A 14638-nucleotide genomic window follows, 5' to 3' on the forward strand; every position below is an offset into this window, starting at 1 on the left:
TTCAACAGTTAGCAGTTGGCTTTGACTAACTTTTCAATGGGTGGGTTTACAACTTTAAATTCCAGTTATCAAGAGGATCAAAGCAGGTTATGCAATTTCTTAGAATGTTTTTCTTAAAAGGAAAAAACTAAAAACCAATTCTGTCACTCAGCATTAGCAGGCTTGAAACCTTAGCCCTCAGCAATGCAAATAAAAAGCACTTAGGCTGCTGAGAGAAGATTATTACCCTAGAGAGGAGACAGGCAATTGAGAGGCGGTGCTGCCTGTCCTCCCTTTGCTGTGATTGCAAGTGGAGGAAATCCGGCATTATGTATTGCCTAGAAGAAAAACCGGCTACTGTGGCCGAGGGCTGAATGCATATATTCAAAATAGAATAATTGTCTCCTGGCTGTGACTACCTCTGCCTGAACTACTGCCAGGAGGTGCCAGCTCATGCTGCTGCCTCCTTAGTGTGAGCCTTCAAAATGTTTGTAGCTATTTTGAGAGATGGTACTTCAATCAGGATGTCATGAGGTAAGCCTGGGACATGGATTTTGGCAAATTCTTAGGGCTATTGTAAATGAGGGATCTCTTCTTTACAGCAGGAAAAGGTCACAAGCATCTTTTAGTCAAAAGATGCAACATCAGAAAATACTGGCATGTGAAGTGGACTTCCCAGCTCTGTAGTCACCATCCTCATTAGTCATCTGCTTCTGTAGGCACAGATAGCCTGAGATCACACAACTGAGCAGCTGAGGGATTGAGATGGAAGTTTTGTTCAAGTCCAAGAAAATATGAAAGAATTAGTATAGCTTTGTTTGCCAGATTTGTGTGTCCAAGCTTCATTTGTGTGAGGCTGTTGCGTGAAGCTGAGTTAATTTTACTCAACACTGAACTTTCTACTCATGCTCTGTTTCTCTGCTTCATCATTTTACACGGCAAATACTTGGACACTAGTGTGTAAGAGTCTCAGATGAATGAGCAATACATCTGATCATAACCAGAAATGATAAGCAGAGGAGCACCAGGGAGGGGCTAGAAATGCTGAGATCTCCAGTCAAGGGTAAACCAAACCTCTCCTGACATATAAATGAAATAACATTTTGACAGGTAATTGACAGATAGTTTCCATAGAATACGGAGAAGGTGTGGCTGGTTTTAATTTGTTTTTTTTATCCTGGTAATTGCTACTACTGGAAGTTGTAAAGTGCTATGAATGTGCAAACACAATCACTTAGTCATCATTCAGTTGTCAAAATGTTTGCCATGTCCTGAGTTGGGCACTAACTAGGGTGTAGGTCTCTCTTGTGTCCTGTGTCACCTCTGTCAGTCCTGTGCAGATGCCTGGGAAACCCAAGTTGCTTAAGAGGTATGATATATGTATGGCCACGCAACTGAATTTCTCCTTGTCTTGCATAATCTTTGGAGATACAAGACTTGAAGCTTAATAAGATTTTCACATATGGCCTAAATTTTTTTTCAAAAAATCAGACTCCTCACCAGAAGAAACAATAGAACAGTGTCAAAATAATTTGGTGATAAGGCATTATCATCTATCACTCCCATAAAACCAGTCAACTCCTCAATCACCGCTAATTTTAGAAATTCTCTTAATGCCCTGACTTCAGTAGTGGAGGTGATCATAAGATGAGATCAATATAAATTGTTTTTGAAGGAATATTTTTCTGCATTCATGGTATCAGTATAAATCTAGGACACATGAATTAGTGTTGTACCCTAGATACTCAAATATCAGAAGCTAAAGGAAGCAATTATGGGAAATAAAATGAAATATGCCTGGTTGAATTACTTTCAAGGTCTGAAGAAGCAGACTCCTTTTTTTACAGATATACAACAGAGAGTATTTAATTCAAGCAAAACTAAATGTTTTAGAGAATGTTTGAACAGTGCTATTACTTTTGCTGCAGGGAAGTCCTTCTGAGTTAGTGACTGAATTTTCTTTCCACCCTGTTAATTTTCAGGATTTTTCTCTTTTACAAAGAAAGTTTTCAGGATGAAAAAATACCTTGAACTGAAATTGTGGTTGCTAGGAAATTTCAAACACTGTCTTTGTGAACTGCAAGACCTCTGCACCCACTCCAGGAAAGTGTCTCAATGGAAGACGTAAAGAAAACTGTTTCACCTATAAAGAATACTCATAGACATTACTGTGTGGTAAGTGAAAATTTAGCAAATGACTACAAGGCAATATATAAACGCAAGGAGACAAAATTGTAGTCATGCAAACACCTACACTTTCCCCACCTTACTTTTGATTTAACTCAGAACTCTGTACATTTTCATATCTCAGAGAGAAAAGCAACTTTAATTTTCTTGAGAAAAATTACTCTCTCCCTCAAGGAGTTTAAAACAAAAGTTAGACATTTAAGGTACACTTTCACAACTTGATTAACAAGACGAGGTCTGTTGTGTGTGGATTGTTCACATAGCTCTTAATGTCACTTGCCAGCACAACCCTTGGCTTTATTATACAAGCCCTAAAATAAAGTGACATTGTTTTTCTCCCCACCCCTCTCCCATTTTCTAAATGTATTTTGGTGGAGGAGAAGGAATTTTATTTTTCCTTGGCTTTTCTGGAGTTTGTTTTTCAGAAGAGGCACCGGGGTGGCAAGGGGGAGCAGCAGTGGGGATGCTGGCTCATTGGGCATCAAGAGCATCTCCTTCCCTCTGGGTAGGCAAAGCTGCTTCCTCTTCTTTTCCCTCCCCTGCCCTCTTTCTGGGCAGCTGTCCCACTGGTTGTCTCCCTCCCTCCTTTCCCAGCAGAAAGGGGAGGCAACCTTGGAGAAAGGTCTTTGCCAGGCAGCCCCCCCAGCAGGGGCTGGTGGCGAGGACCAGCTGCCAGCCTGCGGTTTCATGAGGCTGTTTCAGTCCCTCTTATCACACTTTTTCATTTAGTCGGTCATAAAAGCTGAAGTGAATGTTTTCTGATAATTATCCTGGACCTTCAGCCGCAATCTACTGTGACCAATGTCTGTCTGCTTCCCTCCTCATGTTAACAAGAATCTGATACCTGCCCAGCTACAATGACTTTGACTCTTCAATTTATTATTGCAATTAGTGAATAAAAATGCTCTGAGAAGGAATCCCAAAACAAAACAAATAAAACCATTTCTTGATACTGCTGAAAACTGACCTGCATGTGCCACCCTGTCCTCCTCCAAGGCCTGCTAAACTGACAAGAAAGATTCCCATTAGTAAATCACTGTTGGATCATTAAACCTTTTTAAGGCAGTATGTGCCTTACCAAGAGAATGAGGATTACGACACAGCAGTGGCTGCTGCCCACCGACAATCATGGGAACCGACCTCAGTAATAAATCCATTAATTATCTGGCTCACTTTGACCGGTTCTCACGCCAGAGCCGCCCCTTTGATGTGACCGTCAAAACCCAAGGATGCCCAACAGAAGTTGCCACCAACAAAACAAAAGAGAAGTAGTAATTCAATATAAATATGTAAGAACTGCTTGCCCATTTGCCCAGCTTTTGCAGTGGAGTGTTTCTGTGCCTGTGGTTCAAACTGGAGGCAAAAAAAAAAAAAAAAAAAAAAGGAAATAAAGCTCTTTTTCTCCTGTATATAACCTTTAAAGTGAAGAAGAACTAGGCATGTTAGAGATATCTTTTAGCTATTGTTGACATGAGTGACTTTTTCAGTCTCTGTTGCTTTTCAAAATCAGTGTTACAGTTCATCACCAATATGATTTAGGACTGGTCCTACAAAGGAACTAAGGATGTACTTCTGAGGGAAACAGAGGAACTATTCCTCTTCGATGTGATTATTTGTATCAACAAAATTCTTTGTCCTTTTAAGCCCCCCGCCTAAACCAAAGGACCAAAACTTTAGAGGATGCATTTTTGTCTGATTTTTAAGTTTTTGGTGCCGAGTTACTTTTGAGCGTTTAAACACATCAGAAATACAGCTTGTTTGTTAGTTCACTTCTTGGCTACTCACCTATAAAGTGGGAATAGTGTTAATTAATTCTTGTCCTTGATCATGTCTAATTAGACCTCAGATCCCAGGGGAAAGATTAGCTCCTAATTCATCATCATCTTGGGAGCACTTTTAACTCAAGTTTCTATCCCTTGCTGTAAGCCTTTGGTTAGTAGAAGATAGTAGATCTCCTGGAGGCCAGATGCTACTGAGGGAGGCAAATTTCTGATGGCATAATGGATGATATGGAAGAAAAGCCCCTTTGAATGTATGACCAGAAGAGGACTCATTAAATTACATTTAATCCTTTTTACTTTTAAAGGAGGATCAGCAAACCGTAATAAACAGTAGGTACAAGAGATTTTAAGATATACCTGGTATATCTTTAAGGTACCTGGATTTTGCCCTCATCCACAGCAGAACCACCAGCCACCCACCACTCCTTTCTCACCAAAGGCACACTTGGGGAGATCATGATGGTAAACCTGAGAGAGATCACTTCAGAACTGGGTTTGGCACATACACAGAGGTCCCTATGAACCTTGTAGCCAGCAGGGGAGTCATGGTGACAAAAGCTCAGGAGCTCATATTCGTCTTCTCACGTGATTCCGCCTGGTTGCTTAAGGGAAGATGAGTGCAGTGTGGTAGGAGGGATGAAAGCCCTTGCAGGCTACAGCAAGGACCTCCAGCAAGGACCTCCATTTTGATTGAACCAAGGCCACAGTCCCAACAAATCTGAAACTGAGACTTGCTACTGGCTTGGGGTAGAGAATGAACAAACTGCATATCTTCATCCTGATCGAATTAGGCAGGTGGTTTCTTATCTGAGCAGACAAGAAGACCATTCCTGTTTTTTCATTCATTTTGCTGGACCTCTTCTGCAGAGCTGAAGCTTACTCAACACCAATTATGCCAGTTATGGAATACAGAGCTGTAATTTCTGTAAAAAACATTTCTTGTGAAGGGTGCAGGGGCAGTTTGGGTGCACAGCCAATAAGGCACCCTGCTGTGGCCACCCTCCATCAGCCCTGCTGCCTTTTCCTTGTCTGAGTCTCTGCTATTCCCTGCTACATCAGGAGACAGCACCACCAGCCAGAGCATGTGTTGTAATAGCAGTTTATAATCTGTTATTATTTTCCTGCTTTGGGGGGCGGGGGGGGGGGGGGAGGGAACTGGCACCTCCCAGCTCTGTTTTCCTGCTAGCAAGACAAAAATTAGGCACAGCATAATAACGTTGTCAATATAGTTTACTAAAGTGTGATTAATTAAAAGAGCACATGGGAAACAAAGCATGGAAAGGCAGAAGGTAATGATTGACTGTAGCCACAAGGCAGTATAAAAAGGATCTAGAAAGCAGATTTACAGCATGCAAGAGAAAAAGTTCAGACTTTTAAAAGGATCAGAGCTTTCATGATCAGAGTACTTCTTAATAGGACATGGCAACTGCTTCTGTTGGACTTGCTGGAAAATGGTCCTTGGACATATTATCTAGATCTGTGCGTGGTAATTTAATCTGTATTGGACTTTCAATAACATTACCTTAAATAAACTGCCTTGCTTTGCATAAAATAATTTCTCTTAAAACAATTCAGAGTAAATATTCCAACTGTAGTTCTCAAGGAACAGTCCTAGGAAGCTGTGCAGTGAAGTTGTCATTTTTTTTTATGTTATTGCCCAGAAGGTGTTTCATAGTGTATCTGTAGCTCAGGAAGAGATTTACAATTATGTTTTATGACATCAATATTATAGAGAAAGAATATTGGAAAAGATAATAGGATGGGGAAAGAAACCTGGAAAAGGATTGTGTGTCTGAAAGAATCTTTTGGGTTTGTTTTTCCTTCCACCCCACCAGTTTAATAAACACTTTGCCTTGTTTATGTCCTTTGACTGCCATGGTGACAGCACTAATGTCATAGCACAGACTGCTTCCATGGTTCACCAGCCTTGTGAATCCATGCAGAAGGGAAGGGAATGAAACCAAACCTTATCTTGTGTCCTTGGGCAGCTGATGCCCCGGCATCCTGACCTGGGATGCAGAAATTGTGGTTCCCTTCTTCACCTTGGCACAAACTTTCTGCATGACCTTCAGTTCAAAACCAACAGGTGAAAAGCAGAGGTGTTGCTGACCCCTAACAAAGTGGCTGTTGGGGTAAATGTGTTCAGGGAAACAAAGTTCTTTGTCATTCTGGTAATGGTATGTGTCATCATTGTATTAATGCCACAGACAGGATGAGGGGATAGAGTCCAATTCACACTCCTGATAATACTTTGTGTCTTTTTTTCTTTTTCTTTTTTAAGGTTATATTAAAACTCTTTAAAGACAACTTGTAAAGTTTCCATGCACATCATTCAACTCAGAAACTAGGCAGTGATTTGCCTTAATAGAAGATTAATTTGTACATGAAATTTGCTTTATCAGCACATACAAATCCTTCATTGCTCTGTAGCTCTTTGGAATGGAACGGGCACGTTAACTTGCGGAATGGAGTGTGAAACCTCCCGAGGAGGGGCTGCTCTGGGAACCGCGGGCGGGTGGTGGCAGACGCAGGACCGGGATGCCACCTCGTGGCGTGTTCCAGCAATATAGCAATAGGCAAAGGCTCCTTGCCTTGTGCAGGATACCACTGAGTTACACTTGTTTATGTCCACAATAAAACAAACAAAAAGGCGATTAGCGGCCAAGAGACCATCCTGGGAGCAGAATAAATCCAATGACTGCATGACTCTATGCTCTTCAGACAGAAGTGAAATATGAGGCCAAGTAGAATATATGCCTATTAAAAAAAAAGTGGGAACTTTAATTTTCCAGAGAATTGCTAGTTGTAAAGGTCATGCAAAATTTTATGTTCACTCACATCCAAGATACTTCATATAAGATTGGAAAAAACTTAAAAAACGGAACTAATGTAGGGCTATAACTTAAAGGAGGTAGCAAGAAAGAAAATTTGACTCAGTTGCAGGTTTAAGTTGATCTACAGTTAAGGTATTGTCTTCTTTATCATTCTTATTTCTTCTGCAGTTCATTCCTGTAAATCTTTTCTGTGACATGGGAAGCACTTGGTCACACTTTTGAGGAAGAACAGAAATGAAAGTGAAAATGCTTGTGAGCCAGTATGTCAAAATCTACCACAGCGAGAAGCAAATTCAGCTACACTTTGAAAATATGTTATTAATAATCTTTTATTTGTTTGAAATACCTGTTGTCTAGTCAGATCACTTTTGTGATGTGCTTTTGATTGCGCTGCCAGTCCTCTGTAAAACAGCCCACCTTTTCAGGTGATGCCAGCATCATGAGTCATCTTTTATGTAACACAAAAATATCAGCAAAAGCTCTAGGAAGGATGGTTCTTCTACTGGTTAAAAACAAGTACCCAGTTCCTTCCCTCCATCACATCCTTCCCTCCAGCACTAAAATCCAGGATAAGGAATCAGAAACTGCTGTAAGACTCTTCAACACATGCTCAAGGTGAACATTGGTCTGGGCTCTTTTCATCCCAAACCAGGACACCTTTGATCACAATGGGACCTGAAGTGTGAGGACAGTAGCCAAGAGGACTGGTTCCTACTCCTTGCTGGGTGGATATTTTCTGTCTGTGCAAGGTCAAGTTTCAAGTCTGGTATTGGACTGAAAAGGGATTTGGAAGGCCATTAGATAGTTTTTTCAGAGATTATGCAGAATTCCTAACAAAATATTGGAAACTACTCTTTATTTGTGTGCAAGAACTATTCTGGGAGGTTTCACATGTTTCTAAAATTTTACATGTGATTATTTTTTCTCAGATGACTCTAAAGCTGGACTAACAGTGCTGAGAGTGTGCAAATGTTCTACTGCAAAATGAGTTAAAGCAAAATGAAATGCTTTTTTAATTTTATTTTTTGCTATTCTGTAAAACCATATATATGCCTTTTCTGGGTAGGTAGTCAACACCTGAAGTTAATTTTAGCTGCTTCTAAAATTGCCCATCATTTTCTGACATAGGAAGCACCAATTTCTTCCACCAACTTGGTAAGGCATTTCACTGAGATCAAAGCGGGAGAGAAGAGTCTCAGAGCCCTACACCGCTCTAATTAACAGGTAAACTCTTAATTATAGGGGAAAGTGCAGGATGAAATGATATAATTGTGACTTTCAGGATCTTAGGAGATCTACTGAGCCTCCCCCCTTGCCCAGTCTGAGAGAGTTGATAACTTGTCCAGCCCACTCTTAAGAACCTCCAGCCATAAGAATGCAATAATTCCTTAAGTGGCAACCTGTGGACCAGGTGTTTAACTATAATTTGTTGGCACTTTTTCTTTATATCTAAAGGGTGACAACAGCCCTTTTGACTGTTTGCTTTCTGCCTTAGAGCAAAGGTGACTTTTTCCCTTTGCACTTCCTTGAAGATTCTTTGTCATGAAAAAATGTAGTGGAGGACCTTTCCCATGAGACACTCCTATGGAGTGGAGGGCAGCCTAGGCTCTGGCACGCCCTAGGAAAGGCAAACAATTCCATTATTTTCGGTGATGCTTTCACATCAGGCACCACCAAGGAACGCCTGGCTCTGTCCTCTTGGCAGCTCCCTTCAGGTACTTGCAGACATTGATGCAATCTTCTCTCAGCTGTCTTGTCAAGGCTGAACAGACCCAGTTTTCTCATCTTCTCATCATCAGATAGATGTTCCAGCCCCTACTGGGTCCCTGCTGCCACGGTTCAAAGATTCACAGTAGTATTAAGTGAACGTTCACCTGTGGGGGGGAAGTGTGGGAACACCCTAAGCTGTAAGAGCAGACCAAAAAAAAAAAAAAAAAACAACAACAACAACAAAAAAAGAAAGCCTGTTATTTATTTCTAACTGCATGTGGCCCTCTAGGCAGGCCTCTTCTGACTTACAGAATCCCTATGGGTGGGCATGGGATGTCTGTAGCCAGTGTTGTGACGGGAAGATTTCCAGACAGATGTTACATTTGGACAGGCTTCCCAGCAGCGCAGAGTCCTGAGACCTTCAGCGCTGCCTTTGTGCACGATTCCTTCAAGTGCCAGGTGTGTCTTAAAACTCCCGCGCCTCGGGCTCGCACAGCAGCCGGCCGGTGGTTCCAGAATTGTAAGAGCAGAGGGAGAGGGCCGGAGAGAATACAAAAATAAAATAGAGAATAAGTAGCTAAAGGTTGAAAATTAGATTTCCCTGACCGGGAATCGAACCCGGGCCGCGGCGGTGAGAGCGCCGAATCCTAACCACTAGACCACCAGGGATCCTTGTAACTGCCTTTCCACTCTTTTCTAAAGAACAAATGAAAGTGCAATCTCCTTCCCTTTTCCGACCACTTTGTGCCGCTGCTTTCTCCTTGCGCTCCCACGTTCCAGGCAGTACCAAGTCCTGGAAGCAGCTATGTGTGGAGAGGGACGTTCTATTCCACCCCACGGAAGAGAATAGCGGCGGCGGGGTGTGGAGGAGAGGGGGCCGCCCAGGCGAGGCTGTTGCAGGGCCCTCGCCGTGGGCGGGAGGCGGGATGGTGGTGGGGGACCGGGCGGGACGGAGCCTCGGGCGGGCAGGAGCGGCCAGCCCGGCGGTGCCGCAGCGGGGGCGGCGGCGGCTCCCCCAGCGCCACAGGCAAGAGCTGCGCGGCCGCGGCCGCGGCGGGGGGCTGGCGGGGGGGCGGCGGGCGGCGCCGGGTCTCGCTCTCTTCTTCCGCCAGCGCTCTTCCCACCGCCCCCAGCGGGCGCCGGCTTCGCGCGGTTGTCTCCCGTCATTTCGCGTTGCCTTTACAAGCCGGTCGTGACACCATCGTCTCGTACGGGGTGTCGCTGTCACGGCTGCAGGCGGGGCTCGTTAGCCCAGCGCTCTGCAGCGGTCACCGCGGCCGCGGCTGCCGGGAGGGAGAACGTGGCGCTTCCCTCCGCCCGCCGTGCTCCTGCCGAGCCGGCTGTGGGAGCGCCGCGGCTCGTCCGGGCTCCGGCGCTGGGCCTGCGGCCAGAGCCCTCCAAAGGCCTCTGCCGTGGCAGCCACTGGCTCCACAGGGAGATCGAGGTCGGTGTTCGCTCGCCTTGCGCTGCCGCGGCCTCCACACACGATAGATACTAATTCGTGACCTTTTGTTTTTAATAAGGTTTGTGTGAGCGGCATGAAAACGGCCAGTGCTGCGGATGACCTCTCTGTAAAAGCTCTTTCCTCTGGCATGTAGTTTTCATGAGCATAGAAGATCTGGGAGCTGTACTAGCAAAAATAATATTCCCTATTTATGCAGGAGGATTGGTTCTGCACAAGCAGATTTCTCTGGTTCTCAAGCCCTTTGGCTCTAAAATGCAAAAACCTTTCCGTGTTAAGATAGATAAGCTTCAGACCGTGTGCTTGTGGACTGTGCAAATATGCATTAGCTGATCTTTAAAAGCTTTAGAGTCTGAAAACAAGGAGATAATTTTCTTCTGGGAGGAATGAAGCAGGTTGGAAGTGTTTGGTTTCCATCTCATCCACATCCCTGTTCAGCCAATGGTTCATTTCATCACACAACATTTACTGTAGCAGTCTTGAACAAAATGTGTGTCTTGATTGTGATGGAGCTTTCTTTGGTCTAAATTCATCAATTTTACTGTGCAATGAGGGAGATAACAAAATATGAGGTTAAAATCAGGCTCTCTTAGATATGGTCTAAATTCTTAGATATGCAGGAACAGCTTTTCACATTTGTAGGATGGACAGCATCCCCTTTGGTAAGACCAAGGCATTTCAGGGCTCGAGGAGCCACAGCTGTGCTGGGGAGGCTGAGGTATCACCGTGGCCTGAGGCCAGTGCAGACAGGTGAGTGAGCCTAGGTGGCAGAGATCAGCTGGTCCCAGCAGGTAATCTGTGCCCATTGCTGAGGAGAAAGAAGTGGGACTACAGAGTTTCCTAAAAAGTGGGACTTGCAAGGAGCAATAGCCAGATATGGAAGTGGTTATACTGCAGAAACTGAGCTAGCCTTAAGAGTTTGTATATTTCACTAGGTCCACAGTGTTGTGTTTAAAAGCAGAGGCTTCTGCACTCTGCTTCTCAGGTGAGTTTTGGAGGGGTACTGACTTCTGTGGCTGTGATGATAGCAGCCCTGGAGTCAGCTAGGTTAGAGCTAGGCTAGGCTCACAGCAGCTGCACTGGCAGGATTGAAGATGTGTGTTACAGAGTGGTCATTGCCACCCTTAAGAGTGTCTCTGTTCTGTGACACCACATAGGAAGGCAGGGGTGAACCCCTTGTTTCTTAAGCTGCCTCAGTGACAGAGACAAAATACTCCCTTACAATTTCAGAAAAGTAGCTGAGCCTATGAAAAATGTGATCTTATGCTGATAGCAGGGTGAGCAAATGTGCTTTGTCAATGCTTTAGGAAGCTGTTAGATGTAGAAACAAATCAAGCCTGCTCTGTTGTGCTCAACAGTTAGGATATCACTTTCCAAATTAGTAATATACTGTAGTAAATTTCTCTTGAGCAGTGAAAGGTTTGTTGATTACAGCCACAGGAGCAGTGAAAACTAAGGTATGTACAAGAGAAATTTACTGAAATAGGAAATATTTTTATTGATGTTAACCTCAGAGGTGAGGACTGACCACTAGACCACCAGAAAAATAGCTTTGAGAGTCATATGCTGCCTAGTTATTTTTAGAAATGGCTTTCTTTACTGTACAAGTCATGTGCACTGACAAAAGATTGTGCCTCTCCTCTGGCTTCCTGTATCCGATAGAGAAGTGCATCAGTGAAACTGTCAGAGATTCAGCCTCCTGCCAGCACAGAGGCAGCAGTGCCTGTGCCTGCATCCCTGAGATGGTAGCTGGAGGAGAATGATCTTCCCAAAAGCACCAGGAAAGGAATGTCAGAGGCTGATGTTTCTTTTGTCTTGTCACTGGTGTGCCTGTGAAGCCAAGTGAGTAACTTTCAATGTTAGAGGTACTGTGTCACAGCTGTCACTGGTAGGTAAGGCTGAATTTTGGAACCTGAAAGGAATCTGAGCGATTTCTTTAAATGCAAGCTGTACAGCAGCATGCAATTAACTTGTCTGTTCTGTATGAATATATTAGATATTATTATTACTTTAATTTGACACACTGATTGATATGTGACAGTAGGCTTATGATGTCAAAATTAGTAAGAATAACATAGAAGTAATGTGCTAAGATATGGAAAGTATATAATTTGAGTATGTACCTACTATATAATGGTAAGTACAAATTTTCTTTAGTACCTGGGGTACATGCTTCAGCTCCAGTGAAAACCCTTGATCTGCACAGAAGCTGCATTTATCAGTCCTCTCTTTCCCCAACTGTGTGCTTCATCTGGAAAGTCTTGGTCTCAGATTTTCTTCTGTAAGTTCACTTGACTTGTAGTTGTACATTATCCCAGTTTCCAGGAAGTGGAAAGGAGGGGGCAGGAAGAGATGATACACAGTCTTTGGCTGTTTTATGTTTAATTTCCATGTGTGGTCAGATTGGTGACCTAGCTGTTGGATTATAACGATTTTCTGGGGGGTGGGAATACTGTTGTAGTTTGTACTTACTGCATATCTGTTTTAACCGCAGTAGTGTCTTGGTGGCAATAGAGAGAGGAAAACCTGAGGAGGCGTTGTCCAGAGGCGGCGGCTGTGGCGGTGCTCCCTGCTCCGTGCCTGTCCCTGCGCCTGCACTGTGGCACTCGCGGCGCCAGGGGACGGGCGGCGCCGCGGCTCGGGGAGTCCCTGTCCTGGGGATGTTAATGATGCTGAAGAGCCAGAGGGGCAGCAACCTGCAATATCTCATAAACGCTTTCACCCGTTCTTGTATTCTTTTTCTTCAGCTTCTGTTCTCCTCCTGGCGCTGCATTTGACTTAGAAAAGCCTCGGTCAGTTTCTTTCCTCTTTCAGCCCGTGTTAAAATGCATGTGATTCTGGGGTTTGGGATAAAGCGTGGTGGTCAGGTGCTTCATCAGTGCCCACTGAGCTACCTTAGTTGAAACAAATAGGACTTTTTTGTCATCTCTTGTGTCTCAGCAAATTCCATTCCTTTTTATAGTCTTTCTTCGGCTGAGCAGTTTGGAAGCTACTTCTGGTTTGCTCTCTTAGAGAAATAGGTACACAGAATCAGTTATTAGGGGAGAACTTCTAAAAGTTTCAAGCTATAGTCTGTTCCTCATTTTTGTAAAACTTGTGGAAAATTTCCATACCTCAGTTACACTGAGTTATATCTAGACAATCAATTCAAAGTTGAAGGGTGAGTTTGGGACACTCTGAAAATTCATCATTACATAAACTGAAGAAACCAGGCTAAGAATAGCCCTCAGTGCAGTAGGATCAAGCAGAGCCTCAATTATGTATGCATAAAAGTCTGTCTGTATGAAACCTATTTTGTGACTACTTCATGGTGAATAATGGTAGGAGTAATAGGAAAAACCAGAAGGGTTGATCCTGGGAAAAAAAAAAAAAAAAAGAAAGATTGGTGTCACCTTTATTTTTATATCTTTTCAAAACTGGACTGTTATAGTAGTTGAAGTTGTCAGTGTAATTCTTTATGACAGGTTGTCTTAAATAAATGAGCTATAGGCTAACAATTACAGATGTAAAAAAAAAGAAACAAAAACTACATGAACTGCACAAGCAATATAGTATTTTTTCTGCTGTTACTGTAATCTGAATTCAGGCCATAAACATACTGTACCTCTGGCAATTTTTTCTCTTCAATGTAACTCTGTTAATGTACACTGAAACAGAAGATCAAAACCCCTTTGAATGTAGTATTTCAGTATCCCAAATGTGTTGAGTCTTTTATGTGTGGTTATTCATGGGAGATTGAGAATCTTTTTCTAGGGTAAAAAATCACAATTTGGAAGTGATGAAAATAGCAAATTTACATTTTATCTCCATCAAAATAATGCAAACAATGATAAAACAAATTTGCCGATTTCCCAAATTCAACAAGCAATGTGAATTTATGGTTTTGTCAGGTAAAGATATTCTAAGCATTGATACCACAAAGACAGATAATCAAATCAAATTTGTCCACAGTGCCATAACCACAACTTATACGATGCTTCTGTCCCAGTCCTAGCCTGCTTATCCTGCTGCTCTGACAGGAATGTGATTTCTCCCCCATGCCAGCAGTCTAGAGTATATTTCATATGCTCAGTGCAACATAAGTACTGTAGAAATGTGTAGTTTCTTTGCTATGTGGAGTTTATGTATTGTCTATTTCATAGAGTTTTTATAGAGCACTGTACTATAGAGGTGACTGTGCTTGGAATGATGATGGACAGTGCACTGGTACATTGGGATAGGGATAGCTTTTCTGGGGCTAAAATAAGGTGTTAGTCACTGTCATTGTTGTGCAAGTGCAGCTAAGAGATAAATAGGGTTTCTACCACTTTGATGGATAGGGCTTTGTAGCTTCTGCAATTTGACAAAAGATGTTGAGCAAACAGAACTATTATTCTTCCTCTTTTTCTGCCATTTTTTGTTATCTTAGCCTGCGGGAAGAGTCACTGAGAGCAGGCCCCCTTTTTCTGTAGAGAACCCTTGTGCCAGTGAATTCTTTGAGATTTTAACTGAAGTAACTTTGGGTTTGTCCATCTTTTGCTGGGTAATAATAAGATGTAGTAACTTCAGTGTTATCAGAACATACCCTTTAAGCAGCAGACTACGTTTTAAAGAAAATCTGTCTACTGTAGAATAAAAAAAATCAGATGGAGTCTTTGATTTTAGCTGAAAGTGCAGCAGCAAATTTAGTGGAGGAGTTGAGACAG

At 43.0% G+C, this 14638-nt stretch overlaps 1 protein-coding gene across 1 annotated transcript in view; it reads left to right on the forward strand.

Annotated features, from left to right (window-relative positions):
• Window positions 1–11610: 11610 nt before the first annotated feature.
• Window positions 11611–14638, forward strand: part of NCOA7 (nuclear receptor coactivator 7) — a 79262-nt gene continuing 76234 nt past the window's right edge. Inside the window, 1 exon segment of the mRNA XM_079298085.1 lies at window positions 11611–11795. The gene's annotated coding sequence lies outside the window, so the exon portion shown is untranslated.

The sequence above is a fragment of the Erithacus rubecula genome (assembly GCF_903797595.1).
Source record: "Erithacus rubecula genome assembly, chromosome: 2".
Classification (NCBI taxonomy): Eukaryota; Metazoa; Chordata; class Aves; order Passeriformes; family Muscicapidae; genus Erithacus; species Erithacus rubecula.